This window comes from Meleagris gallopavo, chromosome Z (assembly GCF_905368555.1).
Source record: "Meleagris gallopavo chromosome Z, MGAL_WU_HG_1.1, whole genome shotgun sequence".
NCBI lineage: Eukaryota > Metazoa > Chordata > Aves > Galliformes > Phasianidae > Meleagris > Meleagris gallopavo.
Window position 1 is genome coordinate 62,148,296 of NC_139435.1, and position 15,905 is coordinate 62,164,200.

Below are 15,905 nucleotides of genomic sequence, written 5' to 3' on the forward strand. Positions count from 1 at the left end.
GTAGCAGTGGAGAGCTTATGGGTGAGAATCAAGGGGCAGGCTGGTAAGGGTGACACTGTTGTGGGGGTGTACTACAGGCCCCCTGATCAGGATGAGGAGGCTGATGAGGCCTTCAAAAGCAACTGGATGTAGCGTCACGTTCCCAGGCACTGGTGTTTATGGGGGACTTCAATTATCCAGATATTTGCTGGATGACCAACATGGCCAGGCACGCACGGTCCAGATGGTTGTTGCAGTGTGTTGAAGACACCTTTCTGATGCAGGTGGTGGAGGAACTGACGAGGGGAGAGGTGTTACTGGACCTTATTCTCACCAACAGGGATGGACTTGTTAAGGAAGTAAAGGTTGGGGGCAGTTTGGGTTGTAGTGATCATGAGATGGTGGAGTTCAAGATCCTGAGTGGAAGAAGCAAAGCAATGACTAGGATTGCTACCCTGGACTTTAGGAGAGCCATCTTTGATCTCTTCCGGGACCTACTTGGAGCTATTCCATGGGCTCGGGTGTTAGAAGGTAAGGGGGCCTGTGACAGCTGGTCAGCATTTAAACAGCTCTTCCAAGCTCAGGATCGGTGCGTCCCTGTGAGCAAGAAATCAGGAAAAGGTGGCAGGAGACCTGTGTGGATGAGCAAGGAGCTCACGCGCAAGCTCAAAGGAAAGAAGAAGGTCCATGAAATGAGGAAAAAGTGTCTGACCACTTGGGAAGAATATAGGAATGTAGTCAGGGCCTGCAGGGATGCAACAAGGAAGGCTAAAGCCCGTCTGGAATTGAATCTGGCTAAAGTGATAAAGGATAATAAAAAAAGCTTCTTCAAGTATGTTAACAGCAAAAGGAAAAGTAGAGAGAATGTGGGCCCTTTACTAAGTGAAGGGGGGGTTCTGGTAATGGGGGATGCTGAGAAGGCAGAGATACTGAATGCCTTCTTTACTTCCATCTTCAGTGAAAAGGCTCTCCCTCAGGTTTCCCACAGCCTGGAGGATAGTGAGAGGGTCTGGGGAATGGGAGACTTCCCTTTAGTCAGGAAAGAGGACGTGCGTGAGCACCTAGGCAGTACTAAGGTCCACAAGTCCATGGGACCTGATGGGGTGCATCCACGTGTGCTGAGGGAGCTGGCGGAGGTCATTGCCGTACCGCTCTCCATCATTTTTGAGAGGTCTTGGATAACAGGGGAGGTCCCTGAAGACTGGAGGATAGCCAATGTCACTCCGGTCTTCAAAAAGGGCAAGAAGGAAGATCCGGGTAATTACAGGCCTGTCAGCTTCTCCTCTGTCCCTGGAAAGGTGATGGAACAGCTTGTGCTGGATACCATCTCCAGACAACTGGGAGAAAAGGAGGTTATCAGGAGTAGTCAGCATGGGTTCACCAAGGGGAGGTCGTGCTCGACCAACTTGGTGGCCTTCTATGATGCTGTCACATGCTGGGTGGATGGGGGAAGAGTGGTAGATGTAATCTATCTTGATTTTAGAAAGGCGTTTGATACTGTCTCCCATGACATCCTTATAACAAAGCTGAGGAAGTGTGGGATAGATGAGTGGACAGTGAGGTGGGTTGAGAACTGGCTGACCGGCAGAGCGCAGAGGGTCGTCGTTGGTGGTGCAGAGTCTGGCTGGAGACCTGTAACCAGTGGTGTCCCCCAGGGGTCTGTGCTGGGTCCGGTCTTGTTCAACATCTACATCAATGACCTTGATGAGGGGATAGTGGCCACCCTCAGCAATTTTGCTGATGATACGAAGTTGGGAGGATTGGCTGACACGCCTGAAGGCTGTGCTGCCATTCAGCGAGACCTGGACAGGCTGGAGAGCTGGGCAGTAAGAAACCGGATGAGGTTCAACAAAAGCAAGTGTAGGGTCTTACACCTAGGGAGGAATAATTGCATGCACCAATACAGGCTGGGGGATGAGCTGCTGGAGAGGAGCTCTGCAGAGAGGGACCTGGGCGTCCTGGTGGATGACAGGTTGGCCATGAGCCAGCAGTGTGCCCTCGTGGCCAGAAAGGCCAATGGCATTCTGGGGTGCATTAAGAAGAGCGTGTCCAGCAGGTCGAGGGAGGTGATCCTCCCCCTCTACTCTGCCCTGGTAAGGCCTCATCTGGAGTACTGTGTCCAGTTCTGGGCTCCCCAGTACAAAAAAGACAGGGATCTCTTGGAAAGAGTCCAGCGGAGGGCCACAAAGATGGTGAAGGGCCTGGAGCATCTCCCCTATGAAGAAAGGCTGAGTGAACTGGGTCTGTTTAGCCTTGAGAAAAGAAGACTGAGAGGGGACCTGATCCAGGTTTATAAATATCTGAGGTGTGGCGGCCATAGCGGTGAGGCCAGTCTCTTTTCAGTGGTACGTGGAGACAGGACGAGGGGAAACGGACATAAGCTGCAGCATAGGAAGTTTCGCACGAATGTGCGTAAGAACTTCTTCACGGTGAGGGTGACGGAGCACTGGAACAGGCTGCCCAGGGAGGTTGTGGAGTCTCCTTCTCTGGAGATATTCAAGTCTCGCCTGGACGCCTACCTGTGCGACCTGGTGTAGGGAACCTGCTTTGGCAGGGGGGTTGGTCTCGATGATCTCTAGAGGTCCTTCCAACCCCTACAATTCTGTGATTCTGTGATTCTGTGATTCTGTGAGTGACTGGAAGGGGTGCAGCCAGGATCCATCCCTTCCTAGACCTCATTTAAGGGTTAGCAATGGATGAAAGGGTAGCTCTTGCTGGAGATCCCTGCCTACATGAGGCTTTCAAAGGTAAATAACCCTTTTCCTTCCATCTGCTGCACTTGAGCTTGTTCTCATTTGCTGTAGCCAAACATTTTGCTACCCTGTTATTATCTCGGTACTTTCCATTCCATTATAGCATTACAGTAGTCAAAGGTGATTAGAGCTGAAAAGAATTTATCTGCTTTGAATTTCAGCAAGAACGGGTTTACCCAGTTCTCTTATATACCAATATATATCTCAAATATTTCTCAAAGCTTAGTAATAAGACATAATAAACCATGGCACATTGAATACTGAAACACAGCTAAATACAAATTTTTCCTGCAGAGGAGAGATCTTGTATTCATTTACCAGCAAGGTTCCAAATCCAGGAGTACATTCACAAAGCAAAAGTAAATCATACCTAAGAAAATATCATGTCTTGGATTTGGGGACAGGGTAATCAGTAGGTCTTTTCTTTTGTTTGTTTGTTTTTTTCTTTAAGTGTTCTTGTAGTAATATTTATTCCTTGATTTCAAAGGAATAGAAGAATACAAATATTTGAACAGAAATCAAACACAGTAAAATAAAATCATACACTTAGGAATGAGATGAAAAACCATTGAGATAAAGAGACTAATAGATGTAACTTTATGACTGACATTATAATTTTTGAGGCAGTGTAAGAAACTCCCATTCTGTATATCACAACTTTGATATTTGGCAGCCTTTTAGCTTCTATTGAAGACAGTCCTTGGATAATACGAACTTGTGTACACATTTTACAAATATGACACCACTACACACAATCATATTTTTTTCCAAAGAATAATAGCACTGTTCATTTTTGCTTCATCTTGTCTAGGTAAAGAGTGCTTTTTTAACGCTTTTTGTTAAAACTTTGATTTTTATCAGTATCAGAAGTAATGTTGTACAGTATGTCATATAGAAGTGGCCATTAAAGAAAGAATTATTATATGGTAAATTCTGTTCAGAGATTCTTTCATTTACATTGACAGTTACTGAAAAATGTAGTCATCATGACTTCTATCACTGTATATGAATTCATCATTTTATGCCTTTCACAGTAATTGACAGTACATAATGGCAAAAAAATACAGCCCTAAATTTGATACTAACAATTTGTTGCTGTGAAAAGGAAGAGAAGTGCAAGCTGGGGTAGGGATTCTATAAATACACAGATTACAGTATCACAATGATTGGTGGAGACCTCTGAGTCCATCCAGCCCGGTCCCTGCTCCAGAAGAGGCACCCAAAGCAGGATGCTCTGGGAGATCCCCAAGGAGGACATCCCACAACCTTTCTCTCTCTCTGTAGCGAGTGCTACAACACCTGCACAACAAAGAGGTGCTTCCTGGTGCTCTAAGGGAACTTCCAGTGTTCCAGTTTTTGCCTGTTGCCCCTCATCCTGACACAGGACACCACTGGAAAGAGCCTCTCCAACCTCTTTGCACTCTCCCTTAAGATATATTTATACACATTGATGAAATTCCTTCTGAGCCTTCTATTCTCCAGGCTGAAAAGTTCCTGCTTTCTCAGCCTTTCCTCACAGGAAAGATACTGCTGTTCCTCCATTATCTTCTTGGTCCTTTGCTAGACTCGATCTAAAATGGCCTAGCCTCTCTTCAACTATGGGGAGCACAGCTGGAACCACTACTCCAAGCGCAGCCTCGGAAGTGCTCAGTAGAAAGGAACAGTCTCCTCTCTTGACCCACTGGTGATAGTTTGCCTAATGTCAAGAATAGCCTTTTTAGCAGCATGGGCATATTACTGGCTCATGTCCAATTTGGTGCCTATCAAGGTTCCTAGGTTTCAGATGCAGACGGGCTGCCAGTGGGAGTTACCTCTGAGTAGTAAGGTGCTTGGGAAAACATGAGACAGGAATGGAGATAACTAGGGGACAGTGAAAAAGTTTAAAAACTAGGTTTGTAGAACTAGGATTGGAAAAGTATAAGTGTCCGTTGCCAGATGATACAAAACATGACTTTTTAATGGCTATCAAATACTAGGTTCTTGAGGGAACTGTATAGCATGGAGTTAATACTCCTTCCTATGCCCATCCTACACTGTTTTCCTTGTCTGTTCTTATCTCCTTTAATTCCCAGCTCAGACTTCTTTCTCCTCATCTGTTCCACTGCTCTTTTCATCAGTGTATTTTTTCTCCCTTCTCTTGATCACCTTCCACTGGCTTTTACTCTCCTTTCCCCCTATCATTCATTTCGTCATTCCTCTTCTGCCTTCCTAGTACTTGCTGTATGCCAGGGGCATCCAGGTGCCCTGTGTCCTCCAGCAACATAGCTGCCTGCCCAAGGGTTTCTTGACACACTGCCTAGTTAGGCAGCTGCAGCAGCCTTGCTCCACTCACCTCAATTGGCCACGGCTGGGGCATAGCATCTTCCATGCTCAAAAGCAAACAGCTGAGCTCTGACAAGTCTCCACTGCACTGATGAGAACTAACTTCTTCAGTCTTCTCATTTCTCTGAATTACTTTTTGCAGTGATGACACAAGGCACACTTTGGTTTTGAGCATGTATCTCTCCTACCAAATTTTATGGCCTTGTTTGGGTGTGCAGATCTTCAAGTGAATGATTGTATTGCTCGTATTTACTTTTTCTTTCCCATGTTTGCCCAAAATGCTTAAGCCTGAACGAAAAAAAAAGAAAAAAGATTAAATTATACTCTAATGAACAGGGCAACATGCTAAGCAAAAACAAAGATAAGCTTCAACTACTTAATCAGTTTAAAACATTTTGATCTGATAGGGGGAAAGATAAAGAACTTAAATAAAAACTAGGAAGAAGTGTTCAGAAAGAGACAAGCAAATGTAATGAAATAAAAGAAATGGTAAATCTATAACTAGAAAAAAAATCTTCCCAGAATTGAAATTTGATTAGCTGTAGTATATTGCTCCTTTGGGGATGGTGTAAGCCTGATGACTCATCATTTAGCCTATAAAAAAATATTAGACACATATGTCCTACCGAATAATATCCCTGTGCTCTCAGAATGATGAACCAGATGACTGCATGTGACTTTTCCATCTGCAATATCCATGAATCTAAGAGAATTTCTGCATTACTGTGCTATGGAATTTAAGACTCTGTCTGAATAAACCAAAGTCCTCACTGAAATATCTGGTTCTATCATGAATGTTCTTGACAGCTTCCATTTTGTTCCACAGCAGCTCTCTCTCCTCTGAATTATCCTCAAAACTGCCTTGTAAGTGAAGAGGCTCTTGAAATAGAAGAAAATGTTTGTGCAAATCTTTGTGTAGCTATGCATAAAACATCTGAATTTCTTCTCTTGACAAACAGGTTGTGAATTCTAGAAAAAGAAAGGAATGCTGCAGGAGGACAGTAAGGAGCAAGCACGTTGTCTGCTGGAATGATCTGAATATCATGGATATTCAAATAGTTTAGCACCTCAACCTGCAACACTGCAACTCTTCATGTAGCAGAACTACTGCCTCTGAGGCCTTACCATACTTCTTACTCACTAGCAAATCTACACCCCCCCTCCCAGCTCCCATCACTGAAGAAAACTTTGGAAGCTGCTTTAATGATGATTCAAGAAGCAGAACTAATTTGCATTTTAAATGGTCACACAAAGTGCAGACCTCAGGAGCACTCCTAATTGGCACGAGGAAGAAAGAAAGAAAAGTCAGATTAAAAATTTCTACAAATTGCTTCCTGCAGCAATGGAAGCAGATTGCTAGCTCAAAAAAACAAACAAACAAAAAACAAAAAACAAAAAACAAAAAAAAAAATGACCCCAAATGGAGGATCATAAGACTACTTCTGAAAACAATATACTTCATATAAAGCAGGCTATGTGTCTCACTGCAATAAATTTGAAATAAGAGAAATGTTCAAAGCAATATCACAAATTGTTTTTTATTAAGATCTTTAAGAATTAGCAGGTTCAAATGAATCATGCAGGAGAATTCCAATACTTAATAGGAAAGAGATATTTCAGTTGTGTTCTCAGAGTAACCTTTTCAGATTATTTTGTTTAAAATTTAGAACCAGCATTACAGAGAATGACTCTAGCAATGATCATTTTGAGATTGCATTCAAACAACAGTAACTGTGAAAATCCAGAACTTTGGTTTTCACTAAACCAAGTACAGATATATAAACTTGTAACAAGAGCATTCATCCCAGTGTTCCATTTCCAGAACTTCCATTTCTGTCTGGCCTGATATGCCGCCTCTGTCATTTGGGTTCAGCAAGTCGTAACAAGTGTCCTGTGACTAGAAGTTATGTCTGGCTGTTAGACGCTGGGCATGGACATATCCATCTCTTACTTAGGCTCTTCTAAGACTAGTTGATTTAGGGGATATACTTTACTGCATTTCATAGAATCACATTATAGTTTGGATTGGAAGGGACATTGAAGCACATCCAGTTCCAACTCCTCTGCCATGGGCAGGTCTGCAATTCACTGGATGAGGCTGCCCAGGGCTCCCTCCATCCTGGTCTTGAATGCATCCAGGATTGGGGCATTCACAGCCTCTCTGGACAGCCTGTGCTATGCCTCATCACCCTGTGGTAAAGGAATTTGACAGCATTCATGTGTTCCTGATTAACTGCTGATTAAAAATGCTATTTCCCAAACATATCTAATTCTACTGGAAATATCCTGAGCAGAGGTAAGTTTCCCTACATTGATCATTAAATTGATCAATATTTGTTAGCCAAGATTCCTCCTGAATCCAGACTTCCCTTTTCTGCCCCCACAGTATAACCTTGAAAATTATACAATTTACTGATATTTGTATAAATCCCATACATTTTCTTTAAATTTCACAGAAGTTGCCAGCGAATTACATAGCTTGAGTCTCCATAATTAGAGTCTAATTTTACATTTAAAGCAGGAATTCAGTTAGTTTTGTCATGCATGAGGAAAGAAGTGTTAATTTTCTGATTATGACATTCATTCTCCATTTTTACGAAATGTAGCCAGTAAAGCGAAGAGCATAAAAAAACGGTTGGGGGATTTTCTCATTTATTTATTAGGGCCAGTGAAAAGGAAGAAGATTGTAGTGATGAAACTCAGAAAGTGTTGATGATGCCAAGAGAAAAACAAGGGGTACAAAGGCAGTGGGATATCCGTCATCCTTGCAGAGTCATCTGGTGCATGCTGCTCCTGTGAATGGCTTGACCCGACTAAAATTACAAATATTGAGAATCAAGACTTAAATGCTTCTGGACAGAATAGGAAAGTTCAGTATTGATTCGTCATCACAAAGGAGCAGAAAATGGGTAAGTAACTCAGTACTGAAGGATATGTGCCAGAGAAAAGGACTGGAAGAATACACTAATAAAGATTTACCTGTGGAAGAATATAGCCATAGAAAAGGAGAGGAAGAAAGCTACTAGAGGCATGAAGGAGGAGATAGGCTGAACAAAGCAGAAATGGGGAGAAACAGAAAATGAGAACTATGGAGCAGTTTGTCCTAAAGGAGAGAAGAGAGGAATAATAAAAAGAATAGGCAAGGGATGAAACAGAAGGTGGTATAAAGTTGATATACAGGAAATCATGAGAAAGAGAGGGTGAAATACAGAATAATATGCAAACAGAAAGAACATGAAGGGAAGGATCTTCATACAAATGGCATTCCTCAGGGATCAGTGATGGGACTGGTGTTATTTAAAATCTTTCCGTGTCTGGTGACATGGACAATCGGATCAAGTGCACCCGTAGCAAGTTTGCTGATGACACCAAGCTGAGTAGTGCAGTTGACACAGTAGGGAGAAGGGATGCCATCCAGAGGGACCTGGACAGACTTGACAGATAGGCCCCTGTGAATCTCATGAAGCTCAACAAGGCCAGCAGTCTGGGTGGAGAATGGCTGGAGAACAGCCCTGAGGAGAAGGATTTGAGGATATCAGTTGATGAAGGATTCAATATGAGGCAGCACTGTGCACTTGTGCAGCTCAGGTGGCCAACCACATCCTGGGTTGCATCAAGAGAAGCATAACCAGGAGGTCAAGGGAGGTGATTTTGCCCCTCTGCTTTCATAAGAAACCACCTGCAGTACTGCATCCAGTTCTGAAGTCCCCAACACCAGAAGGACATGGAACTTATGGAGCAGGTCCAGAGGAGGTCCACAAAGATGATCAGAGGGCTGGAGCACCTCCCCTACAAGGATATGCTGACAGAGATGGGGCTCTTCTATAAGGAGACCTCATAGTGGCCTTCCAGTATCTAAAGGGAGCCTATAGGAAAGCCAGAGAGGGACTTTTTTTAGGGCAGATAGTGATAGGATGAGAGGAAATGGCTTTAACTGGAAGAGGGTAGATTTAGACTAGATATTAGGAATATGTTCATTACTATGTGTGTGGTGAGACACAGGAACGTGTTGATCAGAGAAATTGTGGATGCCCCCTTCATGGAAGCATTCAAGGCCAGCCTGGATGGGACTGTGAGCAAACTGGTCTAGAGGGAGGTGTCCCTGCCTATAGCAGGGGGGTTGGAACTAGATGATCTTAAACGTCCCTTCCAATCTATTCTATGATTCTATGATTAGTACTAAAGGCAAAAAGCAGGCTTACACGAAGCCTCAGGAAAAATTGATAAGCTTGTCCTCAGAGTACATTCAGAGAATGGAAGAGTGGGTTGTCTGCCAGGATCCAAAATGTGGGCAAGTAAGAGTGGATTAAAAAGCTCTGAGATGCATGATACTGACTGACTCGCTCTGAAATGATTCAAAGACAGCTATACACAGCTGGAGAGGATGGAGTGAAAGATGGTAGGACTCCAGCTTCAGTGGAGTTCTTCCAGTCTCAGAAGAGACAAAAAATGGACACAAGATTTAAAAAAATGTACTAAAATATCTGCTGAGGGGGAAAAAAATGCCACTACTTCATGGAAGTTTTCTGGCTTCCTTCTGTTTCTGTATGTAGTTTACCAAAGCTATATCTTCTGCTACTGGCTTTCCTTTTGATTCCACCCATCAGCAAAATAATTGGGTTGAGACAATAACAACAAACTAACACTATCTATGGAGACTCCTCAAGAGCAGCTTACTCCATATTAGTAGTTGCACTGATGAGGGCTGACATGAGACATGAGAAAAAAAATGGTTTTTCAGGACACTTTATGAACTTAGTTCTCCAAGCTACAGTTTTAAGACAGTCATCCTTTGCAGCCTGGAAGTCCAGGCTGGAGGACTGCCTCAGACAAGAGGTGACCCGCACAGAGAGAGAGGTGATTACCCCTCCAGAGCTCTGCCTTCTCGAGACATCCTCTGGAGTATTGTGTCTAGGTCTGGAGCCCCCAGTACAAGAATGTCATGGAGCTGTTGGGGTAGTGACCAGAGGAGGACCACAAAGATGATCAGAAAGCTGGAGAACCTCTCCCATGAAGAAAGGTTGAGGGAGCTGGGCTTGTTCACCCTGGAGAAGAGAAGGCTCTAGGAAGCCCTCACTGTAGCCTTCCAGTAGTTAAAGAGACCTTACTAACAGGAGGGCAACCCACTCTCACGTGGTCTGACAGTGATAGAACAAGATGTAATTATTTTCAGCTAAGAGGGAAGTGAATGCCCTGGAGGTTTTCTATGCCAGGTTGGATGGGGCCCTGGGAAGCCTGATACAGTGGTTGGCAACATTGCCTGTGGCAGGGGTCTGGAACTGCATGGTCTCTAAAGTCCCTTCCAACTCAAACCGTTCTATGATTCTATGGTTTGCTTAAGTATTTTAAATTCTTATGTTGTTCAAAATAATACATCTATGGTAATTTAAATATTTATTTTGCTAAAAACAAACAAACAAAAAAAACAGATAAGACTCCGTGTGTGCTTTGGTGTTATGTTTCCAGGTTTTATTTCTATCTTTAGATAAAATAAGCTCTGTTCACAATTTTCAGAATAAATTGAAAAAATTAACATCATGGGTCTGATTAATGTTTCTGATTAGTTTCTACATTGGCAAGTGAGAAACTTCATCTTGTGATAAATTTAATCATACACCATTTTAATCACTCCTAAATGTCAGTACAAGGCAGCAGCATTAAAATATCCACCCAAAACTTGTCCTACCTGAGGGGCGGAGAAACTTTGAGGGGAAACTCAATGCATTTGTGTCTAATCCTACACAAAATATGTTACATATGGCAGTGGGAGAAAAGGATTGCTTTTGGTACTGATGATGAAGAAAGACAACTCATTTATAATACAGATGTATTGTGGGTCATTCAAATAGAAGACATCTTCTCAAATAATCTAATAGTCAATACATTTTGAACTTTTGAAAGTTCTTTAAGAAAATATCCTTTCTGCAGTAGAACTGGAGCTGAAGCCATTACAATATTAATGTAGATAGCTTCCAGCATTCACTGCCACTGCTCCTGTTAGTCTACACCACATTTTGGAAAACCTAGGTTTTTACATAAAAAGGAAAAGCTTTAGGTCTTCTATGTCCCCTTAATTTTAAAAAGTAGTGTGTATGAACAACAAAATAAAAATATAAAGAATGACTCTCCTGACTATCAAACATATTCATCAGCCCTTATTATTTACTCCACTCAGGCACAAGATGATTGTTTACACTGTCATTTCTACTACCTTTCACCTAAATAAACCAGCAATTCACTGTAGGTGAAAACATTTCTCAGAATAATAAGTCTGTGTATATTTTATATTATGCATGCATAGAGAGAAACACAAAGAGATTTCAATTCTGAAATGTTTAGAGATCCAGAGATGGATGTCTGTTAGCACGATGTTTTAGCTCTTACTAATTTAAAACAGAACAGTAACTTACATTTCCATGTAAAAATCACTTCAGACTTTCTCTTTTCAGCTTTTCCAGCCCATCTGCAGTTGCTGGTTACCAATATCCAAGGAGACGACTTGTCAAAGCACAGAACCACTGGGAAAGAATTATGATGTTTTACTAATCCAAGAATGTACTCCTCAGAGATTTTATTTTGAAATCATATTACTTGCTGTTTATAAGTGTCAGTCAAGCTTTTAGACAACTTGAGTTCCCCGGTGTAAAGAATTAAGAATTTATAGAGAAGAATTCATGTAGTGTAAGCCAAATCCAAATATTCACCTCAACTTTCAAACATTATCAGAATCACAAATATAGTTAACAATATTAATCATTTCAATATGTTTCTCTTCAATTGTTTGTGACCTTCATGTACAGTAAAATGTCATCCTTCCTGAGCAGTATTTCTTGACTTTACTATTTTTTTTTAAATATTTCATTTACAAAGTAGAATGTAATTACATGGAAGCTTCCCTTGATACGCTCAGAATCTGAAGCAGATCCTTTCCCATAGCAAGTACTGGCAAATCCAAGAATATCAGAAAAGTCTGATATGTTCTGATATATTCTCCTCACGCCAGTAACAGTAGTATGTACTGGAGATCACTGATGTCTGCTAGGAGTGAGGGAAACTTGAAAACTCAAAATAATTGAGTGTGTCTGTACAGTCAATATTTCTTCTCATCATCACTATTTACCTCTCACTGCTGTAGGTTTCTGCAGGCTTGTTATATTCCTAACAGATCCCATGTGATTAAACAAGATGAAACTATGCCATCTTTTGCTTTGCTTTCAGTAGAATCTAGAATCACTGGGAAGACAGTGCCTTTGCTAATGGACTGTCAATTTCACTTTGTAGGAGTAGGATTACTCAGTCCCTTTCTTTTGTCTCCTTTTCTTCCCTCCCCTTCTACCTTCCTCTCTCTGAGCAGTCTAAAATGACCTGTACAGTAGCATGAGACTCTGTCATAACCACCCACAGTAAATACTGGATAAAGGAGATAAAAACCCCAAGACACAGCGAAGAGTTTTGTGTTGAAAGATGAATACAAAACTACATGAGGAAACCAGACTCCAAGTTCTTAAGTTCTAGAGATTGGAAACAGACAGTTTCTCTTTTCCAGCCTTATATTTTCCATAGGGAAACCATACAATATACTATGGAATATGAAGGTTTTCAAACATACTGTATTGGCTACCCACTCAATTTTGTAACAAAACTGTTGAACAAAGAAGCTAATTCTTAGATTGGCACCCATTCATTCCAAACTTTGTTGAGAGTCCCAATAACATGGAGAAAGAAACTGCAAAGAGCATAAAAGCACATAAAATAGGTGTTGAACTAGTGACTTTTCTACAGTGCATTATCAGCTTCAGATAATATTCTTTCATTTCAAATGTCTCACTAATGGAACAGTGAAATTGAATTTGCCTTAGAGAAATACAGAATAGATATATGTCACTGCAGTGACTTAAAATTGGGCTGTGTAAGATGGAGATAGCATGAGCTGTGTTCTTTTGAACTGTGATTTTGCGATCCAGACAATTGCAAAATCTGTAGAAAAACTGAAGCCAAGCTAAGGAAATATGCAGCTGGATCTGCATAATTGATAATTTGTATCCTGGGATGAATTAAATGAGTTAGACCAGGGTAGCCAAGTTACACAGAGTTGTCATCACTAAGATAGATGGGATTATGAAGACAGACTAATCTCAGATGTGCAGTGATGAGGTGAGAAGCAACCATCACAACATGCTGCAAAAGAATTTCAAACTGAGTGCAGGATGAAAATACTATCTGTGGGAGTGGTTGAACGGTAAGCACTGGCACATGTGCCTTAAGAAGATATGGAACTATCACCGTTGGAGAATTCCTGTCAGCTTGGCCAGATCCTGAGCAACCTGATGTGCCTTGGGTATGAATCTGTCCTTGATTGTCACAAAAGGTCTTGTCCAAACTAAGTTGTTCTATGAAACAAGCATTTTCTATACAAAGACACTCCAACCAGCTATAAGTTCACTTTTCTATGTTATTTAATTTTAAGATATATCCTTACCAAAATTTTACCAAACAGTAAGCAAAACATGAAATTGTAGACAAGTTTGTTGGGTCTAGGGCACACCATGCATTCTACAACTCCCAGTTTCTCCAAGGTATCAACAACAGTTATGTTTTTTGGGGGGTTGGTTTTTTTTTGTTTGTTTTTTTTTTTTTGATTGTTTGTTTGTTTTATCAGATTAGACAAAATAAGTTTTGTTGCCTTTAGAATTTGACAATTTAGAAACCATATGGTTATTTTAATAGTTTCCCCCTCCCATACATCTGGAATTCCCAAAGTTGTTGGTGAGACAAGCGATATGTAGGAGTCAGAAGGTTACTGTGGTCTAGGTGGACTGTGGATGGAACTCATTTCCACTTCCAAAACTCCAGCAATACTGTAGGCCTGGAGCTTGGAGTTAGATCATGTCAGAGGCAATGTTATGCATCCCTCTAGAAATGTGAGTTCAGAGCATGGGCAGCCATGCATTATGGATACTAAGACGAGGATTTCCTCACACTGATCCAGTGTCCCACATCTGCATATTCTTGAAGTCTTCATGGAGTATGCAGAAGAGCCGTAAGCTCTCTAGTGCTGGACCACACACATGGGATATGGGCTGATACATACTCTTGTAGAAATGAAGATCCTGACTGGCAAGGTGAGGCTGTAAGGAATGGTGCTACAGTGTTTTGTGGACCTGTGCAGAGAGCACTGAGTGTGAAGCCTGTTGCAGGTACTTTCTACTTACACATGGCAAGCAGGACACATCCTGGTTTTTGGACCTTGCAGAGCTCAGCACAGGAGTACTAGAATTGCAGAGCTGATTTTTTCACCCTCATCCTTGTCAAACTGGCAGTGGCTCATACATACTTTTGCCCAAAACTTGTTCTGGCAGTGACAAATCATAGTTGCTCAATAAACTTACTGGCTTGTGCCACCAGTACATCTATTCAAACTCTCATTTGCTGAACAAAATGTGCTAGTTCAAAGTGCCACTTAGACCTACTCTGCCCAACTCTGCTGGCATAGCCATGCCAATTGTATGTGCCATATGTCTGAGAGCGATCAGCAACAGTCAATAAAAGAAGCTTCCTCAAATGAAGTACTATCATTACTATTCAAGACACAAAACTTTATTAACAATCACAGCTCTTAAGGTAAAAAAAGAAAAATAATTTTGCTCCTTTCTGTCCTAATGTAGTACTGACTATACCTATACTACTAAGTTGTGGCAGAGCTCTTTCTGCGACTTTGTTCTCCCCATCCTCTTTGAAAAAAAATAGTCTCAGGCATACTGTGTGCTTGGAACAATTCCTGGATTACTTCTGAACTGCACTCAGAAATTGTCAAGGAAAGCCAGCATTTACCAAAAAGATTTCAAAAGCTGGCTTGTCTTGGATAAATCATTCATCAGAGTTTTGATTATGTCATGCTCTGCGGAAATCTCTGCCTCTCGCTTCTACCAGCATACTTCAGAGGTTTGCCAAAGAGCTTGTTTTCAGCTCCCAAGTAGATTTCTCCTTCCCTGTACCATCCACAGTGTAGAGTGGCACATAGGTAATATCACCTGAACCCCATGGCTTAGTGAATGCTAGGGTCCGTACTACCAGGAAATTGTGTAGCAATCAATTTGACAGCAAACAGAGGAGCAATCGCATTGTATACATGAAATACTGCAGACTGCTTCTCTAGAAAATCTGGAATTAACTCAGTGAAGGTATTAAGAAAATGAATTGGCTAGAATATAACACATCAGAAGGCAATTTGAGCCAAAAAATCATATCCAAAGATCAAGTCCTTTATTTGCTGGGAATCCAGGAGAAAGCGCATCCCAAGGAGATATGACAGTAGCAAATGGCCTCCAGATGCAGACATTAGATGTAAAAACGCAGTATTCATATAGATTTTCACTACAAGGAGTTTGTTCGGGGAGAGTACAAAGGTCTAAGCCCTACCCAACACAGTTATACTGAGAAAATATCTAACAAGAAGAACAACATTTTTTTTTTCCTGCAAAATAGGATTTTTCTCCTGTGGGCTGGTGAGTGGGAGGCCACATATGCATAAAGAGCAAATCCTTGCCTTTATAGCTCTAGTGCTAGTATACAACAGATATGTCTTTTCATTCCAGTAAAGATCTCTTTATTGCAAACACACAGGCTAAAGGTTAACATGCTCTTGTAAAATTCTCCAGTCTTCCATATCTCGAAAAGTAGCTTTCTGATAAAATCAAACAGTCTGTGTGCTTCTCCAAGGCTGCCTCCAAACCAAATTCTTTTGGTATGGCCAAGACATGACCTATAGGAAAAGATATTGTAGAATAAGCATGTCTGTTTTATTCTCCTTCATGTGAGGGTATGATGTATATTATTTACTGCATAAGAAAA